The sequence below is a fragment of the Nannospalax galili genome, unplaced genomic scaffold (genome assembly GCF_000622305.1).
Source record: "Nannospalax galili isolate Female #2095 unplaced genomic scaffold, S.galili_v1.0 scaffold69, whole genome shotgun sequence".
Taxonomy (NCBI): domain Eukaryota; kingdom Metazoa; phylum Chordata; class Mammalia; order Rodentia; family Spalacidae; genus Nannospalax; species Nannospalax galili.
Genome location: NW_008360297.1, coordinates 28307 through 48363, shown reverse-complemented (window position 1 = coordinate 48363; position 20057 = coordinate 28307). Strand labels below are relative to the sequence as shown.

Below are 20057 nucleotides of genomic sequence, written 5' to 3'. Positions count from 1 at the left end.
CTCCTATTTCAGCTCATCAAGTGCTGGGATTACAGGCATATGCCACTATACCCTATTGATACTATGTTTTCAAAGGGAAAGAAACTAGGTTGAATCCGTATTCTCTTTGGACAAAATATTACCATTTTAATACTCATTTAATACCAGGTCCAGAACTGCTGATTTCTCTGTCCCCAATCTCCTTGAATTTATAGGCATGTCTGTCTCATAGGTTTATCTTGAGTATCTTTGTATGTCTAGAGTTCAACTCAATTCCTGGCATGCAGTAGAAACAGAAGATGCTTGCTATATGAGTGAGAAAAGTTCCCATCAGCTAAGAGCCTCATGGGATCATCAAAGTGGGGCTTGGTGTTGGCATGAGATGCAACAAACTTTGAGCAAATGAACTGTGTCTGGCAAGCTTTCCCCTTAGTCCCTCCACACTCCACTTTAAAACAAAACAAAACAAAACAAAACACAAAGCTTACTTTAAAAAACTGGAAATTTATTTAAGTTAAAATATAAATGAGTAAAATCTGCCTTAAATCATTTGAACATGTTCCCCAGGGACCCTGTAGATGTAAATTTCTGTGTGATCCAAAGAGTAAAACAGCCTGGGTCTACTGTCTGTAAGTCACAGATAGTATGTGACAACAGGCACCAGGAACAATGAAGATGGAGATGATGGTGGTGGAGATAGTGTCAGTGGTGACAGGAAAGGCAAAGTGTACCACAAACTTGCGTAAATCAGGCTGGAATCTCAGCCTGGACTTGGTTCTCTTTCTGATTTCCTGCTGCAAAGCAAGTCTCAAACAAAGCTCATCTTGAATTTCCATTCAAAGATAAAGGCAACATCAGAGACCTATCATAGAAGTACAAGCACTTCTTGCCCAAATCTCCAAGTGGAATTTAACAACTGTTCTCATGTAAGGTGGATTACCTGCTCACATTCTGTTTCAGAATTAAACAGGCATTAGCAGTACAATGGGGCCAGTAAGATGGTTTAGCAGTTAACAGCATGTACTGCTCTTGAATTTGAATCCCAGCATCCAGGTTGGGTGAATCACAATTGCCTGCCTGTAAGTACAGCTCCAGGGGATCTGATGCCCTTTTCTGGCCTCTGTGGACACCTACACACATATGCACATACCCATCTACCACATATACATATAATTAAAAGTGAAATAAATCTAATGAGTGATGTGACAAGATAGGCCCTGGTGCAATAGTGGTATTAATGTTGTAGGGATGACCAACTGCTTTCTCACTGGGCTTAAGGCCTGCTTCACAGGAAGAAATGCATGCCTGGTACTGTAAATCTGGCCAGGAACCTATAGCTAGGAAACTCATAGGCCCCGGGGGGGCGAAACTATTATAATTATTTTGCTAAATGAACATCTTATAAACCACCCTTCTAAATTCATATTTCTCTGCTGATAGATTAGTGCAGCTCTTAGACCTCATCAGAAGAGTTTCTTTGTGCAGTGAAGAGTGGTTATCACAAAAACTCACAACTCATCAAAGGGCAGAGACTAAGTGTCTGTGGAGTGTTTAGCCACAAATGGGATGCCTATGTAAAACCTCCTTCCTCAACGCTCAGGGGTCATCATGGAAGAGGGGGCAGAAAGATTGTAAGAGCCAGAGATGGGGAAGGACTGGAGCTAAACAGTGTCTCTGGACATGACAGGACCATTGCACTCATGAAGTCACAGCAACTGTGGTTGTCTGTACAGGACCTGCACAAGATCAAGTCAGTCAACATTCCAGCAAGGAATGGAAAGGCTTTATGATCTCCCACCTCTAGCTGAGTAGCCATTGACACTTGATGGCTTCTGGAGGAGGGAGAGTTAACTTTCCTTAAGGGTGTTTTTCTAGGTCGGTTGACTGTTCCAGTGGATAGTTCCACACCCATGAGTTTATGGGCAGCACAAATTGGATTTGCTAGGTTATATCAAAAAAAGGAAGTTGGGAGGGCGTGGGAAGTAGGGAGTGGATTTGGGAGGAGTTAAAAGTGGGAATGGAGAGTAAATATGAGCAAACTTTATTGCATGCATGTGTAAAATTCTCAAAGAATTAGTAAAATATTATAATAAAATCAATCTAAAAATTTCAGTGTGCTGTCATTGTGCTATGCACCCTTGTAAATACAATGTGCCCAATACAAATCCCCATGTTGCATGTGAAATATCCATTAACTTCTCAAAGTGTTTAAGATGAGCCCAAAGCAAAAGATGACCTTTTAGTTAATGCTCAGTCCCTTACTTCTCGATTACAAGTCACATAACTTCTTTTGTTTCTATTTGTATTGATATGTGTCTGTGTTTATCTTTGTGTATGTACGTGCACATGTGTGCACATGGATGCCAGAATAGGGTCGTAGGTCAGATTCCCTGGAGCTGGAATTATAGTTGGTTGTGATCTGCCCAATGTGGGCTCTGGGAGCCAAACTCTTGCCTGTTGCAAGAGCAGCAAGTGTTCTCAACCACTAAGCCATCTCTCTAGCCCTATATTTCTTTAACTTCTTGATTTAAATAAAATATTTATGACTAGTGAGATTGACTTAGTGGGTAGGAGTGCCTACTGCCAAGGCTGAGGACATGACCTTTGATCCCTGGGAGAGACCTGACTCTCCCAAAGGGTCCTATGAACACCATGTGTGCACCATGGCATGTGTATGTCCCCCAATAAATGAATGAATGGATGAGTAAATAAATGTAATAAAAACTTATGAACTGCCAATACTATTTTTTATTGAAAATTATCTATTTTATAATAACCATTATCCAATATCATGAAAGGTTAGGCTTCTGCCAAGCATATAATTCATATTATCTCTATCTTCACAATAGTCCTGTGAGATAGTTTATAATTTACAATTAATAAGTGAGAAGACTGTTGCTCAGGGGGACTAAATTATTTTGTATAAGGCCATAAAAACATTGATTGAGTCAGTTAAAACTTGGTTTTAACATATATTCAAATTTTCTTCTTTTCCCTACCGATGTCTGATCTTTAGATTATTAATATTTTCTCATTTAAAACTATTTTACACCCTAAGAAACTGAGACTTTGGGACTGGAGAGATGGCTCAGCGGTTAAAAGCACTGGATGCTCTTGCAGAGGACCTGGTTCCATTCCTAGCATCCACATGGCAGATAACAACCATCTGGAACTGTTTCAGGGAATGTGATGCCCTCTTCTGGCCTTTATAAACATCACTCACAAACAAAATACTTATACACATTTTTAAAAAAAGCCAAAACTGAAACTTCAAGGAATTTGGATTTGCCCAAATTTATAAAATGAAAGCCAACTCAGACCTGAATCAGATGGGCTCGATTTGTTTATTTTCCTATAAGTTACCTCTGAGACATAATTGTAACTTGTGACCATATTATATGATAGCATGCTAATTTTATATATTTAATTACCATGAAGTCAAACATTTTAAATGTTATAATTTTCAGACTTTGAGACAATTTTTTTTTGTTGTTGTTCTTTTTTGAGACAGGGTCTCCCTGTAACCCCAGCTGCCCTGGAACTCACTATGTAAACCAGGTTGGCCTTGAACTCACAGAGATCCGCCTGCCTCTGCCTCCAGAGTGCTGGGATTAAAGGAGTGCGTGCGCCACCACACCCAGCTACAACTTTGAGACAATTTTAAAGTCACAGGCTTCCTTATTTTTGCATGGAAAATGATGCAGAGCTAGAAACATGTAGTTAGGAAGACTCAGAGCCATTAGTCATTAGCCATTTTGGCACAATTGTGGTCAGCTCCCCATCCAGAAATAAAATGGGAATGTTCTCCAGGGATCAGTAGCCAAAGCACTCCAAGAAGTTTCTTCAAGCTTCTTGGCCTATTCTGACATTTTTTTTCCCTTTTTCTTCTTTTTAGGAAAGGAAACCAACATGCACTGAAGACCTTATACACGCCAGAGGCTGTTCTAAGCACTTTCAAATAGATTGTGATAGTCCTTGCCATTAATTTCAGGGCATAATTTTTGTTTCCTGAAGTTTGTACAGCTTTTCAGAGTGACTGGGCCTGATTATAAAGCCACATCGTTCTCCTCCACACCGTATTTCTAGTGAGAAGCAATTCTATTCTGTATAAAATAGGCTGCTGACTATTTACTACCTGGGATGTGGAGGCTTTATTTGGAATCTGACTCAAATAAACCATCCAGATATTTATGAGATTTGTATTAGTTACTTTTCTCATTCCTGTGATGAAATACTTGATAATAACAATTTAATGAAGGGTTTATTTTGCCTCCCTGTTTGAAGGAACAGTCTGTCTATCGTGGAAGGAAGGCATGGAGTTAGGACTGTGAAGAAGCTGATTCCCTTGCAGCAGAGCAGGAAACGCAGAGAGGTGCATGCTGGTGCTCATCAGGATTTTCTGGTCCTTATCTTCTTTAGATTCAGTCTGAGTATCCTGGTTTAGGGTATGGTGCTGTCTACATTCACTGTAGGACTTCTCTACTTGGTTAAACTTCTCTGAACCACCCTCACTGACATGTCTCTTAGGTGATTCTAAATCCAGTCAACTGAACAATGAAGATTAGCCATCTTAAAATTTAAACACTAACTGGACATTTGATATTAAGTATTTTTTCTTCACTATGTTAGTAGTGTTGTTGATAGATTTTAAAGGGTCCATATAGGTACATACTTAAATAATTGTATATGAAGTTATTTATTGTCTCAATGTGTCAAAACGAATCCATTGGAGGGGATGGACAGGGATACAAGTTAAAGTAGCCTCAGTAATGACTCTTCCAGTCAGTTAAAGGGCACATGGAGACCCCTTATCTCATTCTCTACAACTGTGTATACTTTAAAATACATAAACATTTTAAAGGTCTTTGGAGCTTGACTGTAGATTGGCAGAGAGAGGATCTTAGGTTTAAATAAGACTTTTATCACTGAGCAGCTGTGTGACCTTGGGCAACTTTCTTTCCTTACTGAGACCACATAGAATGAAGTTTACTTTACAAAACTTACCTTACAGACCTGTAATGTGAAATAAAGGAAATCATGTGTGTAAGTCTGGTAGATTTCCTTCCATATGTTAAGTTCTTTATAAAATAGCTGTTATTACAAGGTACAAATGACTTCTGATTTCAGGTGCTTGCTCTCAAAACTTGGCCCAGTAGTCATATGAGTTCAATCGTGCATTACAGACACAGACAAATAATATAAACCCTCCCCACATGTGGTCTTTTACCAATATGTCTTTGGAAGATAGTCAACTTTCCTAGTTTTTCCAATGTTCTTGGCGACTTCAATCCAGGTCACTTTCCTCTGTTGCTTTCCCCTTCCCAGTTTACATCACGTTCTTTCTAATCGCCATGTCAGCAATTCTGGTTGAGGCCAAGGCCAAGGCCAAAGTCTCATATTTTAAGAATCATATGCCATTTTTGAATTATTCCTTAAAACCAAAACGAGTTTATTGAATGGGTTGGCTATATAGTTTTATTTTCTTATCATTGCTTCAAAAATGTTCTATCATGTCTCCCTTTCCTATTCCAGGATATTGTCTTGGACTGATCTCTCTCTATTTTTCTTAAATATTGTTGACTATGTTAATTAATTAATTAGCAAGCATGCTCAATCATAGCATTCATGCAGATGACAGAGAAACAAATCTCCTTCCATCATGTGGGCTCCTGGGACTAAACTCAGGTCCACAGGCTCGGTAGCAAGGGCTTTTGCCCACTGAGCTGTCTCATTGGCCCTGATCTATATTTTTTCAGGTCACTTTTGGACATCAGAAACATGATTGTTTCTAGAAATTAAAAACCTCAATCTCCTTTGTATATATTTGTACCCTGTATCTAGTTTAGTTTCTTTTTCTCAGAACAATTTTATTTCTTTGTTTTTGGTTTTCTGAGACAGAGTCTCACTATGTAACCCTGGCTGACCTGGAACTCTCTATGTAGCCCTGGCTGGCTTTAAACTCATGGGTCTTTGAGTATAAAAACCTGTCTTTGCCTCCAGACTGCTACTGCCACTACATTGGTTCTCAGCTCAGTTTTGATGTAGCCATGAAGAAGAGACAGTAATGGGTCTTGTTTTCTTCCCTTGTCTATTATTCGCCCTCAGGCTACCAGACAAGGTGTGAGGGAAGCTGGCTACATAGGAACAAGCAAGATATTACTTGATGGTGCCACTGTCTCCTGGACATTAATAGTCTGTGAGTCAGAGGTCCATGGTGTTTCACACTATTCTGCGATGGTTGAGGACTGACACACAATTGACTGATAGGAAATGCACACTTAACTTTCTATCTACCCCTATTCTGCTGGCCTCCAGTGGCACCCCTCCCTAAGGGATCCAGATAATCAGACATGATTTCTTTTCTCTAGTATCTTCCAGTTTTATGGGAGACTGAGTGTGAACACGGTGATCATTATGTGTTCTGATGTGCCAAGGGTGGACAGAGACACTTTTGGATAGGATGACTAGACAAGGATTCTTAGAGAAGGCTCGGATTTTGATTATCAGAGCCGTAGGCAGCGTAGGAGCAGTGCCTGCCATGGTCCCCACAGAGAACCAGGTGGCCCACATGAGGAGACTCCAAAGCCTGTCCAAGACTGATTCCCTGCAGACACAAGCATCTGTGGGCCGTTTGTTCCTCCTAAAACTTCTGCTGTCCTTGCATGATCTAGGTTTATATAATCATGCTGATTCCCAGAGCAGAAAGCCCAGTTATCTTCACAGGCCTCTTACCTCCAGTGAGATGAAAATCATATTTCCAAAGCATCCCTGCTAAAGCCAGCCCACAGGCCTCGCTGTGGTCCCCTTTCTTCCCAAAGGTCTCTCTGGAAGTAGAGACAGACTTGTTCCACTAAGAAATGATTATGGGCTCACATTCTACACCCATATGATAAATGCCAAGGTACATACAGGCAACATAGACGTATCCCAAACTGCCAATATATTAAGAGTTTCCTCTCCAGATTATTTAAAGGCAATTTTTTGATTTAACTGAGAAGGCCTGGTGGAAGTTACCAGACATTTATCATATTCCAGGACCTAGGGTTGAGGTGAGGAGGGGACAGAGAGACACATTTTTAGCGGATATAATCTCCATGTAAAATTTTTCACAAGGTTAATATCTTAATTCTTGAGTTACCTTTACAAAAACACCAAGGTTCAACTAAAATCCTAAAGCTAAGAGATAATAAATTCTTTCTCTTCATTTGGTCCAATAATTCAAAGTATGTTCCCAAATACCTCAGTCTTCCTGGAACTCCTAACTAGACAGGTGGGTCATATTTCACACGAAGAAATTAAAACTTAGAGAAGCAAAATCACTTTCCCAGGACTGCACCTCATGATACCCAGAGTACAGCTGTGAGATCTGAAACGCATGTCTAATTAGTCCTGACTCTATGTACTTCCCATTCTGTAGTTCACCCTTTTTTCTTTTTCTAAAAGTAGTTTTCCTAACTGAATTCTTGAGAAATATAACACAATGCTAATAAGTACATTCTAATATAAGTTCCCTGTGCAAACTGCTTTGGGAATATAAAAGTAAGCAAAGCTGAACAGATACAGGGTTTTACCACAGGGCCATTCAAATTTAGTATTTATATGGAAATGCAAACCGGAAGTATCTAAGGGTGGGATGCAGTAAACACTACCTTTTCAAAAAATGTTTCCACAGAGCTCTTTGAGGAAAAGGTTACTATCACAGTTTTGGAAAGTTATCTTCAAAGAGATGGAGTCCAATGTGTCTTTACCACCAACTTCTCATCACTTCCTACTGTGTACTTTAGAATAAAGAACTTTGAACAGATGCCTTCTTAATGCTGTGAGTGCCAATAAAATGGGAAATGCTAAAAAGTTAGAAGACAATCTATTACAGTGCATTGTTGGTACTGGGTGTGTATGAGTATTTGTGCATCGGCCTACCTGTAGTATGTGTATGTCTCCCCCTCACCTGGGCTGCTCTTTGTTCTTGGCCTACATGCATTAGAGTACACTTCTACAACCCACAGCAACTGAAGACTGTTGGAGGTTAATCCTGATTGCACATCTTCTGCAATGCATGTCTGTACATGCATGCAATGCATCATTTCTGCAATTTATTTGATGTTATTTGATGGACATTTACTTGAATGACAAAACAGATGCAAGTGGCACTGACAGGTTTGGGTCAAGAGGTGCAGGCATGGTGCTTCCTGCAATGTCTCACAGGTGTGAGAGAGACCTTGGAAGCAAACGTGAAGGAAAGAGAAGATAAAGATGAAAAGACAACTAAGCTTTGACAGATGTCTTTTGATACCATTTATGAAACGCACCATCAGATCACTGGAGTGAGAGAAGACCGGTGATCAGTTGAATGTTAGTCACCTGAAGTCTTGGAACCTTGAGTAGGAAGTACGTCTTGAGTCAATGAAAGGACTTTTTCAACTAGATGCAGAAACATACCTCTAAGCCTGGCCACTGATTCGCCTCACACAACTTTTCTTAGACAACATTCACCTTCTACTTGGGATACGTGAGTATTAGTTATTATTCAACTACCAGCTTATTGGGACAATTAAACAGAAAAATGCAGCGGAATACTTCTCATGTTGGAGTGAGTGAAATGGTGAAATGTAGGCTGAGAAGGCGGGCAGGAGGGAAAGACAAGGAGGAAGTCTGCAGGGAGAGGAATCCAGGACTCCTCTTATTATATATGAGAGCCTCAGAATTTGGCACTAGCACTTGTAGTCTTCCAAGGGAGAAAAGAATGCTCCTTATATCTATAGATTAGAAATGATCTTAAATCCCCAATAAATGGAGCAAGAAAAAGCAGGAGGAAAAATAGCTAAAAAATTCTTAGAACCATTAAAGATAGTGAGATCATATTTTGTGTGTGTGTGTGTGTGTGTGTGTGTGTGTGTGTGTGTGTGTACGTGTCTGTGCAGAGAATGGAAACAAGGTTTTGGTTTAGTAGGAAAGAGTGGTTGGGAGGTATATTTTCTTTATCGTTAAAGCTCTGGGAGAAAAGAATGAAAGACTAATCCTTAAAGACTCCTCCCACAGACCCACACTGAAAGATTACTCACAGCGTGAGTTGGAGTAATAAGGGAGTGTAGAACATGTGTTTTGGAAGGTTTTAAAGGATAGAAGCATTATAGTATAACATTTAACCTTTTAAGAGTCAGAGCTCTTGTGCGTTTATTGAAGTTCAGTGGTCAGCTATAGAGTGGTTGGACAGGAAAAGGGCCCTGTTATTTACCTACACTGAACAATAATCCATAGATCAGCTCCAAATGTATTCAATAAGGAAACAAACTTAAAGCTGCCCTTCCAGTTTCATGGTCCAGTGTTCCCAGTTGCATGCAGGTACTGTATGCTGGGGTGATGATGGGAAAATAAAAGCTTTGCTTCTAAAGAGGAATAAGACAAATTGGGAGTTTGGTGTCTCAGTGCAGGTATTTGTTTCTTCCTGAAATTCTCTCTTCTAAGCATCTACATCATGTTTTTATTTTGTTTCTCCTTTCCTTTTGAGATAGGGTGTCCTGTAGCCTGGGCTGTCCTTGAACTCCCTATGTAGCTGAGCTGGCCTTGAGCTATCGATTCTCCTGCCTCTGTCCCCCACATGCTGGGATTACAGTGTATGCCACCATTCCTGGTCCATGACATTTCTGTATTTCTCTTGATTTACTGAGTTGCGCCTGTCTTCTCCATTAGGTATGTTTCTTGAGGATTAGGACACTATCTTGTTTAATGCTGTTCTATAGTAACTAACTAGCGTGACAACTCAGTGACCAAACCAATACTGATTCCTGATGAAAAGGATGATAAGGATATCAATCATTTATTGTACATTTTCAATTATGAGGAGTTATATTTTTTTTACACACAGTTTATTTTCTATTAAAGAATGTTGTTGAATTACTATAGAAAATGAGGCTGAGGGATTAGGCAACTTATGGAAGGTAATAAATTAATAAAATGTTGATCTACAAAATTTTACCTAAATGTATATGGCTGAAGATTCTTTTTATTTTTTTCCTGTACTAGAGATTGAATTCAGGACCTACCTCATGCTCTACCACTGAACTATATCCATGGTATACTTTTTATTTTGAGGTAGGGTCTTACTAAGTTCCTCAGAGTGGCCTTGAATTCTGTCTATATCTATAGCAGGCATGTGTGTACATGTATGTGTGTGTGTGTGTGCATGTGTGCGTGTGTGTGCATGTGTGCATGCTCTGTGTGTGTATGTGTTTAACCAGAGGTTGATATCAGGTATCTTTCTCAGTTTCCCTCAACCTTATTTTCTGTGAGACAAGGCTTCTCACTGAACCCAGAGTTCATCAATTCTGTTAAACTGGCTATCCTACAAGCCCCAGGGATCCTGCTGTCTCTGCCTCCCCAGAGCTAGGATTTCAGGCATCATGCTTGGCTTTTTACATGGGTGCTGGGGTAGAACTCAGGTCTTCATGCTTGTGCAAGAAGCACTTTACTAACTGAGCCCTTTCTGTAGCCCCCACACATGCTTTAAGCTTGCAGTCTTTCTTCCTTTAATTCCTGAGTTTTGGGGATTACAGGCCTGGGCTACTAAGCCCATCTGAAAATTCTTGATTATTCTTGTTACCATAATTTTCTTTAAGGCAACTAAAATCTTGATGCTTTTTCCCAACACAAGTTAAACTGATGGAAGATTAAAAAGATGGCTTTCATTTCATCTAGAGAAAAGAATTCCTTTATAATCATTAAAAAAAACTAATAATTTTATATCTGGAAATTAAATTTATTTTACATTCTAACTTTTCATAAATTTTCCTATGGACACAAGAAAGCAAAAACCAAACACTTTATGTAAAAATTATAGGAACATTTGGACTCCTGGAATGAGTATAAATGACAGATTTTCATGATTATAATCTCTGATACAACGAGTCCACCAAAAGAAGTTGCTACTGAAAAGACAGATGTATACAACACTAACTGATACTGTAAAAATAAAATGTAATATTGATAAGCATTTCAACACTTTTCATAATGTGTAATATGTTTCCAATTGGACATTCACTCAAAATTTAAATATTGCATTTCAAGAAATAAAAAACAAAGACACTAACAGATTAATATAATCAATGCAAAATACAAACACCAGAGAATCCTAGAGCATCCTGCTTATTGTTTGTTTATTTGTTGTTTTTGCTGTTTTGTTTTGTTTTGTTTTTTGAGACAGGGTCTCACTATGCAGCTCTGGCTGTTCTGGAATTGGCTATATAGACAATGCTGGCCTGGAACTCACAGAGATCTGTCTGCCTCTGCTTCCAAAGTGCTGGGATTAAAGGCATGTACCACCACATCCAGCCAAGCTTACTGTTTATAAGAAACCATCAATTTTTTAAAAAAAGCATTCTAAAATATAAAAAACAGAAATATTAGGATCTAGTTATTTGCCTTACAAAAGTTTATCTAGGCTTCAAAGCACATTCAATATGATGACAAAGCACATTCAATGTGACAAAAAATATATCTATTTATACATGGCTCTTCCAAAGTTCCTAGTCTTTCAGAGTCTAAGAGATAGTAAACAAACACTAAAGAAAGGAAGGAATCATGTATTTAAAGTGACGTGTTTCTATTTTAGAAAAATATCCCTATGGGCAATAACTGAGAGAAACAAGATCTAGTCTGTGGATCTATGATAATTGCCAGTACATTCTGCTGATGTGTTAGCACTGCATTTTATGAGTAATACTTAAAAAATGAAATATTTTTAATTAAAAGAGACCTACTTTGTATTAAAAGATCAGCAATTATGGTATTATCCATATTGAGATTGAGGACCACTTGTTGAATGAGAGCACTCCAGACCTTAACTTAATTTGGAACAAAACTGTATAGAATGCTCACTCAGAAGTAATACAAGTTATTGGAAATACCAGTCATTTTTTTAAACAAAAGTTAGCAATTTGTGGTTACATATCAAGTCATCTGTGTTAGGACTCCTCAAAGCAAGGCAATGGAGAAATCCAGAAAAAGTATAAGGCTCATGAAAATTATTTGATTAGTATCCCTTAAGTTAGCTGGTAAGAGTATAAAGCATCTCTTTAATGTATTCACAGCACCTCATTATTAAAGTGTCAAATCTCTTTGAGGTTTCTTCAGTAATTTGGTATTCCATTTCCTTTTCATTCATTAAGTAGCTTCTAAAGCATCCCTAAGACCCTTCACCTGGTAAAATTCTCAATGAATCAAACTTGGAGCAACTCAAACTGTTCTGGTTCCCTTAAGAGAGCAAAGTCATCTTTAGAAACAAACTGTATATGAGAAATGCAGTTTAGTGATTCCTTCACAGTGGGAACATGTTAAAAGAATCCCCTAGCTCCAAAGACAATGATCTAAATAAATATAGTGCATAGCTGTCACAGACTAAATTTATATTTCATCTTTGACTTACCAATATCAATTCTTGCATATAGGCCAAAAATTCATCTTTCTACTTATTAAGAAATAAAAAGAAAGCTGGCTCATCAGTTAAGAGCACTTCATTTATTTATAATTATTGCTGCTGTTGTAGAGGACCTGAGTTTGGTTCCCAGCACCCACATGATGGCTAACAACCATCTGTAACTCCAATTCCAGGGGATCCAATAATTTTTTCTGGCTTCTCTGGGCACCGCACACATAGTGCACTTACATATATATAGGCAAAATACTAATATACACAAAATAAAAATAAATCTTCAGGGTGCTGGAGAGATGGCTCAGTGGTTAAGAGCACTGGCTGCTCTTGTAGAGGACCCACATTTGGTTCCCAGAATCTACATGGTGGCTAACAACCATCCATAACTCCAGTTCTAGGAGGAATCCGATGCCATCTTCTGACCTCTTCAGGTTTTGCATGATACAGGTGCACTTACACATATGCAGGCAATACACTCATACAAATAAAATAAAAACAATAAAAAATTACAAAATCTTTAAAAAAGAAATAAAAGAGTGGATTAAAAGGCATTCTGCTCTTAATGGAGTAAACTATAAGGGGCTGGAGAGATGGCTACAATACATACATACACATAAAATAAAAGTAATAAATAAAATATTTTAAAAAGTAAACTATAAAATATTCTTCAGCATTTTTTAATGAAAATGATATATTTTAAAAACTGTCTGTAACTCCAGTTCCAGCAGATCCGACAGTCTCTTCTGTCCTCCGTGAGCACTGCGTGGCATGGGTGCACTTACTTACATGTAGGCAATACATACATACACATAAAATAAAAGTAATAAATAAAATATTTTAAAAAGTAAACTATAAAATATTCTTCAGCATTTTTTAATGAAAATGATATATTTTAAATTTTGTGCATGTAGTGTGTTTGTATATTTGTGTGTTTGTGTGTGCTTGTGTGTGTGCTTGTGTCTGTGTGTGTGTGTGCGTGTGTGTGTGTATATATATATGCATGAGAGTGGATGTGCCCACACAGACGTGCATATGTTGAAGCCATGGTTTGACACTGGATATCTTCCTCTGTTACTCTCCGTCATACTTTTTGAGACAGGGTCTCTCACTGAGCCTAGAATCCATTGATTGACTAGGTTGGCTGGCCAGCCACTTCCAGAGATCTGTCTGTTTCCTCCCCTACCAGTGCTAATGTTACAGATGTGCACCATTGTAACTGGCTTTTATGTGGGTGCCAAGGATCTAAACTCAGGCCCTCATGCTTGTGTGGCAGGCAGTTTATTTACTGACTGAGCTCCCCAGCTCCCAAAAAGATATTCAAAATCAAGTTAATTACATAGTATCTTAGAAAATATGATTTACTTATTATAATTGAAAGCTACATGCAAGTATTTAGTTGAAAACTATTGGAATTTCTATTATGAAAGATATGCAGATATTGTGGAAACACTAAAAGGCTCATTGAAATCTGCAATTTTATAATGCACATAATGTCTTCAAGGTCATAGTTTCCCTTAAACACTGTCTATATTTTTTATGAGTTAGGAAGATGGACTAGATAACTTACATAGATACTATTAAGTCCATATATTGTATTAATTATGCAATTTAACCACTGGGAGATAGAAATAGCAATCATTCTTTATCTACGTACCTTAAGATATTTTAGGAAAATTAATATTTATGTCTACTACTGAGATAAGAATGTTTATTTCAACTTTGAATTAGTTGAATGTGATCCATTCTTTGTGTGTAAGTTTGTGGGTGCATGCGTGTGCGTGTACGAATGAATCTGTGTGTGCTTATGGGTGAGGATGCCATAAATCAACCTCAGGTATCTTTCTTCAGGAGTTTACCTTTTTTTTTTTTTTGGTTGTTGTTGTTGTTTTTTTGAGACAGTATCACTCACTATGACCTGGAACTCCCTGATTAGGCCAGGATAGTTGGCCAGTGAGTCCCAAGAATCTGCCTGTCTCTGCCACCCCAGTGCTGGGATTATAAGCATGTACTGTCATACCCTGATTTATATTTGGGTTCTGGGGATTAAACTCAGGTCCTCATGCTTGCATGGAAAGCACTTTACCAACTGAACTATCTCCTCAGCCCCTGTCAATGTGATCCCCTTCTATAAAGGCAATCATCTTACATCCTTAGATGATCACAAATTTGAGGTGCATAGAAATCACTTGGTATAAAGATAATCTTTTGGAATGACATTTATATATATTTTCCTTAGCAATCAGAAATCATGTTTGGTACTGATAGTCTGCACTCTGTGAAACTCCTTGAGCAGCTCCTCTAAAATATTCAGAATCCATATCTGTATGCAACCCAACTATAAGGAACCTGAAGCTTACCGAGCACAATCCTCCTAACCATGCTATTCTATACAGAAGCTCCTACACAGGCAGTCTATACATTCCTGATCATATTATCCATTATAGAATGTGGTTCGTGAATACACATAGAATATAGAATGTGGTTCAGTCAAAGCAGGGCCTTTAGCAACTGTAAGTCTCTGGGTATCCACAGAGGCTACTGTGTTCAGAACAGCCTGGTGTGAAATATTAAGACCAGATATTATCTAATTAACCAGGTGCATTTTTTAAAGGAACAGAACATATCCAAGACAGTACAACCCTGTCTGGGAAAGATTTACCAGGGAGGGACTGGTTATATTACATTGTTAATTGGTGACTATGCTGAGAAAGTCACCACCTTGCTTCCTCAGCTTCAACAACCTCCAGGACTGTTTAGCTTCTTTTGTGAATGAGAAAGTTGCCAACTAGGCCCTCCTCTGGCCTGCCTCCACCTGGCACACCTCCACACCTCTGCTTCATCATTTGGGGGCTGAGCATTGATGGCATTCACTACAGGGGACATTTGTGCTGGTTGTAGTTGTCTTTCTGAGTGTCTGCTAGATTATATTTTTGGAGAAGGAACAGGAGGGCCCAGATTATCTTTAATAGGCATGAAACTGTACTGTGTAGGCACTCTGGAAAATTTTATAAAAAGAGAAGATGAGGGAGACACGGAGAAAAAAATGTGAAAGGGGACAAAGAGATGGCTCAGTGGTTACAAGCAAGTACTGCTTTCTCAGAAGACCAGGGTTCAGTTCCTCACATTCACATCGGGCACCTCCCAACTGCCTCTAACTCTAATTCCAGCTCCAATGGGATCCAAGACCTCTGGTCTCCATAGGCACTGCATTCATGTGCACATACTCACATGGAGATATACATACATATATACATACAATTAAAAGTAATAAAAATAAATCTTTAAAAAACGAAGAGACAAATAGGGGATGAAGAGGAGGCAATTAGGTTAGAAGAAAGCTGAGCAAGAGGAAAAGTATGGCCTATAAGAAAAGCTGTGTGTGTGCATACAAACTCTGAAGGGGTTAAGAAGCCTTACTACTCTCCTCTACTCCACCACATTTCAGGTTGGCCCCATCAAGCATTCTCCCATTCAGTCTTTCTGCTTCTCCATGCCTCCTCACTGCAGGATTTCACTCTGCCAGACTCCCACATCTCTGACTTGGCTTTTGCCTTTGAGGAGTCAGGGGAGCTGGCAGAGCCCACTGTGTGTTTACCCTGCAGCTTCTTTGCTCCACTAAGTCTCCCTGCACCTGCAGCAGTTTGGGAAGAGGCTAGACTGGCGGAGGGCTGGAGATGACACCTGCAGTAGCTCTTAAGTCTGGAGCCTCTGAGGATTCTGGGAATAAAGCCTGGAGAGACGGACATCAGCCTCAAGCTGGTCTCATGCAGGAGCTACCCCTGCCCCTGGTTTTCCAGTGCTCCTCTGAAAGTCAAGCATCCCAAATAAATTCCAAATAAATTGACTGAGATGCAGAGGCCACCAGGGAGAGCGGACTAGAAATCCAGTGAGGTGGGTTGATTAGAGGTGAGGGGAAAGAGAAAGAGAGAGAGAGAGAGAGAGAGAGAGAGAACAAGAAAAATGGAGGAAAGAAGAAAAAGGATGTAAAAAGGCCCCCTTCCCCTTCCCCTACAACATCTCACAGTATGCCAGAGGAGCAGGCATTTACCTGAAGACTGCAGCAGTGTTGCTGAGAATGCTGAACGCTGCAGAGAACGGAATATTTGCACTCAACATTACTTTTTGGTTGTTTCATACACTGGAAGTTAATTGATTTTCTCTAGCTGCATGGCTCTGGGCCTCGGTTTCCTCCTATGACTAGATGCTGCATAGGTCTCTGCCAGATTTGATCCTCTGTAACTGTCAACTTAGGAGTCAGGGAATCAGACCCAGCATCAATGAGCTCTAATACCTGATCCCCCTCCATCCCTTTCTTCCACCATCCATTTATCAATGCAGAGCTTCACATACACCATTCATTGAACTGATGCCAGCTCTCAATGTTGGCAAGGAGTATGGCTCAAATGTGACAAATGATTGGTCTTTCTGCTCTGGAGTAAGTGAGGAAGGAGCAGAGAAGTCAGTATGACGTATACTTCGGATTTCCATTTTGATCCTAGATTTTATTCATTTAAACAAATTACACATTCCTTCGAGGGACTGGAAATAGCTGGACCAACCAAAAGGCCAAAAGATGACTAAATTATTCCTCCATCATCAAAGGAAATGTTATTCCATTCCATCCCAGAGGTTGGATCCACTTTTCGGTGGGAAGCCAGTACTCACGGGCCCTGCTGGTCTTGTGCCTGCCTGGTGCCATCCTGCCAGTCTGCTTCAATGCAGCATTTTCTAGGGTTATTGAGCTCTCAAGGCTCGATGAGACTGCACTCATGAGCAAGGTCTGCAGTGATGCAGGAACCCCTTCCCATAAATGGAGGCAGTTTAAATGACAGTTGAGGTAAAATGTGTTTGTACAAGTTCATTGTTAATTTGTCTCAGCCTGAAATTCTTTTAAATTAAGAAAAAAAAATTATGTAGAAATAAAACTCCATGACTTCTCTTGCGTTCAAACGGGAAGTTGCACACAGACAGTGTACACTTTGTATTTTCCACACCCACCAGCATTTCCAGCTCATTTTCATCTCCAAAATATAGACAGGAGGGCAACTCCAGAAAAATGGATTCCCACTCTGGTATCTCACAGGGCACCGATCCGGCAGAGCTGAGCTTTTCCTCTCTTCTTGTCTGTCAAGAGTATCCCCGCCTCTTTGCCCTCTCCCCATAACATTCCCAGACCCTGGAGGGCGTTCTTCAGTATCTGTTTTCCACGCACAGAGTTTGACCTTGCAAAGACCCTTCTTCCACTTGCCGGGCAAGAAACAACCCATTTTAACTCTAAACACAAGACGACCTTTTCCCCTTTAAAGCAACACTACCAAATGTAACACGCCTGGGGCTGCAGATTCTCATCTCTGCATTCCGGAAGGCGAATGCGGAATGCAGAGGCAGGTAACTAGTTAGGGTCTGAGGGTGCCCATTCAGTCTCTTTTGGCTCAGTTCAAAATCTACTGTGCGGTCCAAAAGCTTTCCCTTTCTTAACCATTCACCATTATGACAAAAATCAAAACCAAAAAATTATCATGCCTAAGTGCTAAGAAATACACTTACGGTGCGCCTAACTCCTTGGGTTTTAAACACCAACATCCCGCTTAGCAACCATGATGCCCACACCAATCTCGTTTGCTCAGTTTTACTTAGCAAACACCTTTGTGCTCCTCCACGGTGAAAAAAATGGTGCACTAACCCCACGCCTGACAGGTTACTACTTGACTGCTCAATAGTTTTATCAGCAAACGGGAAAGTTCACGATCTGTTAATTAGCTACTTAAATCTGTCTAAGGAAATCCACCTATTTATAGTCTTAAACTTAAAAAAAAAAAAACACTCCAGTTTCACCTATCTTAATAAATCTAGCTGACAGTCCCCGAACACGCCGCACATAAACACTCCTCCTTCCTCCACCCATTATCCCAAAAGGTCCCCCATGAACCAGCAGCACATTCCAAGCATGAACCAAGGCAGTGGTCACCATGCATTCAGACGCATCTATGCAAAGCAAAATATGTGACAATAGCCGAAGCATTTTCCTGACAATCTGCTGAACTACACATGCAAAAGAAATGCAACAAAGATTGTATTTTCCACTTACAGTTATAGCGCTGCGCACGGTCACTTAACGAAAATGATAAAACTCAACAGTTCTTTTAAGAATATATATATGTATATATATTTAATTCGGGCAAACAGTTAAACCGTCTGTGAGTGGTTCTCTCTCGCTCTCTTTTTCTAGGAGCTCCGGCTGCTTAAATCTCGCTTGGATCGCGCCTTGCAAGCCCAGCCGCCGCGGCAACACGCTCGGGTGAATCTCTGCTGCAGATTGGGAATCCCATAGAAAACCTAGGGTCCCTGAAGCTGGATGCGCAGGCGCACGAGCCTCCGCCTCGCAGGCTCCCCCGCCTCCCGTTCCTCTTTTTCCCCCTCCCGCAGCTCTGCAGCCCAGGCGGGAGAGCTGGGACCAAAAGCAGCTTGGCGATGGCGCATGCTCAGATGGAGAGCTCGGAGTTTCCGCGGGTGGATTCCGAGGCTCCAGATTTTTGCAAACACTGGAAAGGAGATTGGGAAAAGAAGTCCTAGCTTTGGCCTCCCGCACCTGGACAGGCGCGAGGGAGGGCAGACGATGGTGAACACCGAGGTTCCGGAACCAGGTGGCTGAAGGCCCGGGCTAGAGGTGGCAGAACACGTGGAGATGCTTTTCCCGCCGCTCTGTCCTAGACCCGCCTTGGCTAGCCGGTGTCAGACTGTAAGGTGAAGGAGAGAGCTGCAGAAACCTCGGGAGAAAGCTTCGGAGAGGCCCTGGGCATCTCTCCCTGAATCACTGACAGAACAAATAGCTGCTATTTTTATTTTGCCTTGGGCCATTTCACCCAGGGAGTAACGCTAGGAGAATGGGAGCCAGTGCTTCTCTGCTGGATGGGTCCAGGGCGATGTAGGAGCAATGTGCATTGTAGGGAGCTGGACCCGAGGTTTCTAGTCCTCTGAACCTTGGTGACCATCAACGAATGCTGAATAAGTGTCTTCCGCCTACAATAAATAAATATGTATCAGATATGCTTTGCATTCGCAGGGGAAGGAGTAGAGGGAAAGTAGTTATAGTCCTTTAGATCCAGAGCTGAAGGTTCAATGTTGGCCTTCGCGATAAAGCCCCCGTTGGTGTCCTTGAACTGCTGTGTTTTCCAGCCGTGCCTAAGCCTAGAAAACTTGGCAAAGATGGGTGTCCAATAAAATGCTGGTGGCTTCCCTACTTGGGAGAGCCAGGAGATTCTCAGATGGTCCTTCCCAACTGATGGTTTTTCCCCATTCACTCAGTTGAGTCACGGGTTATTCATGTCACCACCCACCAACAGGCACTGCCCTATGCTTCCGGTATTGTTGGCGTTCTCAAAAATCCCTCTGGGGTTTCATGGGGTGTTTGGGGGCTTTATTTTCAGGGGAAGGAAGTCCTGGGGACCCTATGTAAACAATGCTGTCCTTAGCAGAGAGCTCTACAATTTGCCCAGGCTCTTTACACACCCCCGAGTCGTGTTCAGGAAAACTGCCCTGGACCTTTTGGTACTGCGGACACCGAGAGCGCCTCTTGTGGCCCAAACCCGCTGTACACCGACTTGCATTCTCTGCTGCACTGAGGCAACTGGCTCCAGATGGGGGCGACCAG

The 20057-nt window shown here is 40.6% G+C and overlaps 1 protein-coding gene across 1 annotated transcript in view; it reads right to left on the bottom strand.

Annotated features, from left to right (window-relative positions):
* The window catches only part of Vsnl1 (visinin like 1), a 124014-nt gene extending 105164 nt beyond the window's left edge, over positions 1–18850 (bottom strand). Inside the window, exon 1 of the mRNA XM_008824184.2 lies at positions 18495–18850. The gene's annotated coding sequence lies outside the window, so the exon portion shown is untranslated. The remainder of the gene's footprint in view (positions 1–18494) is intronic.
* Positions 18851–20057: the final 1207 nt, after the last annotated feature.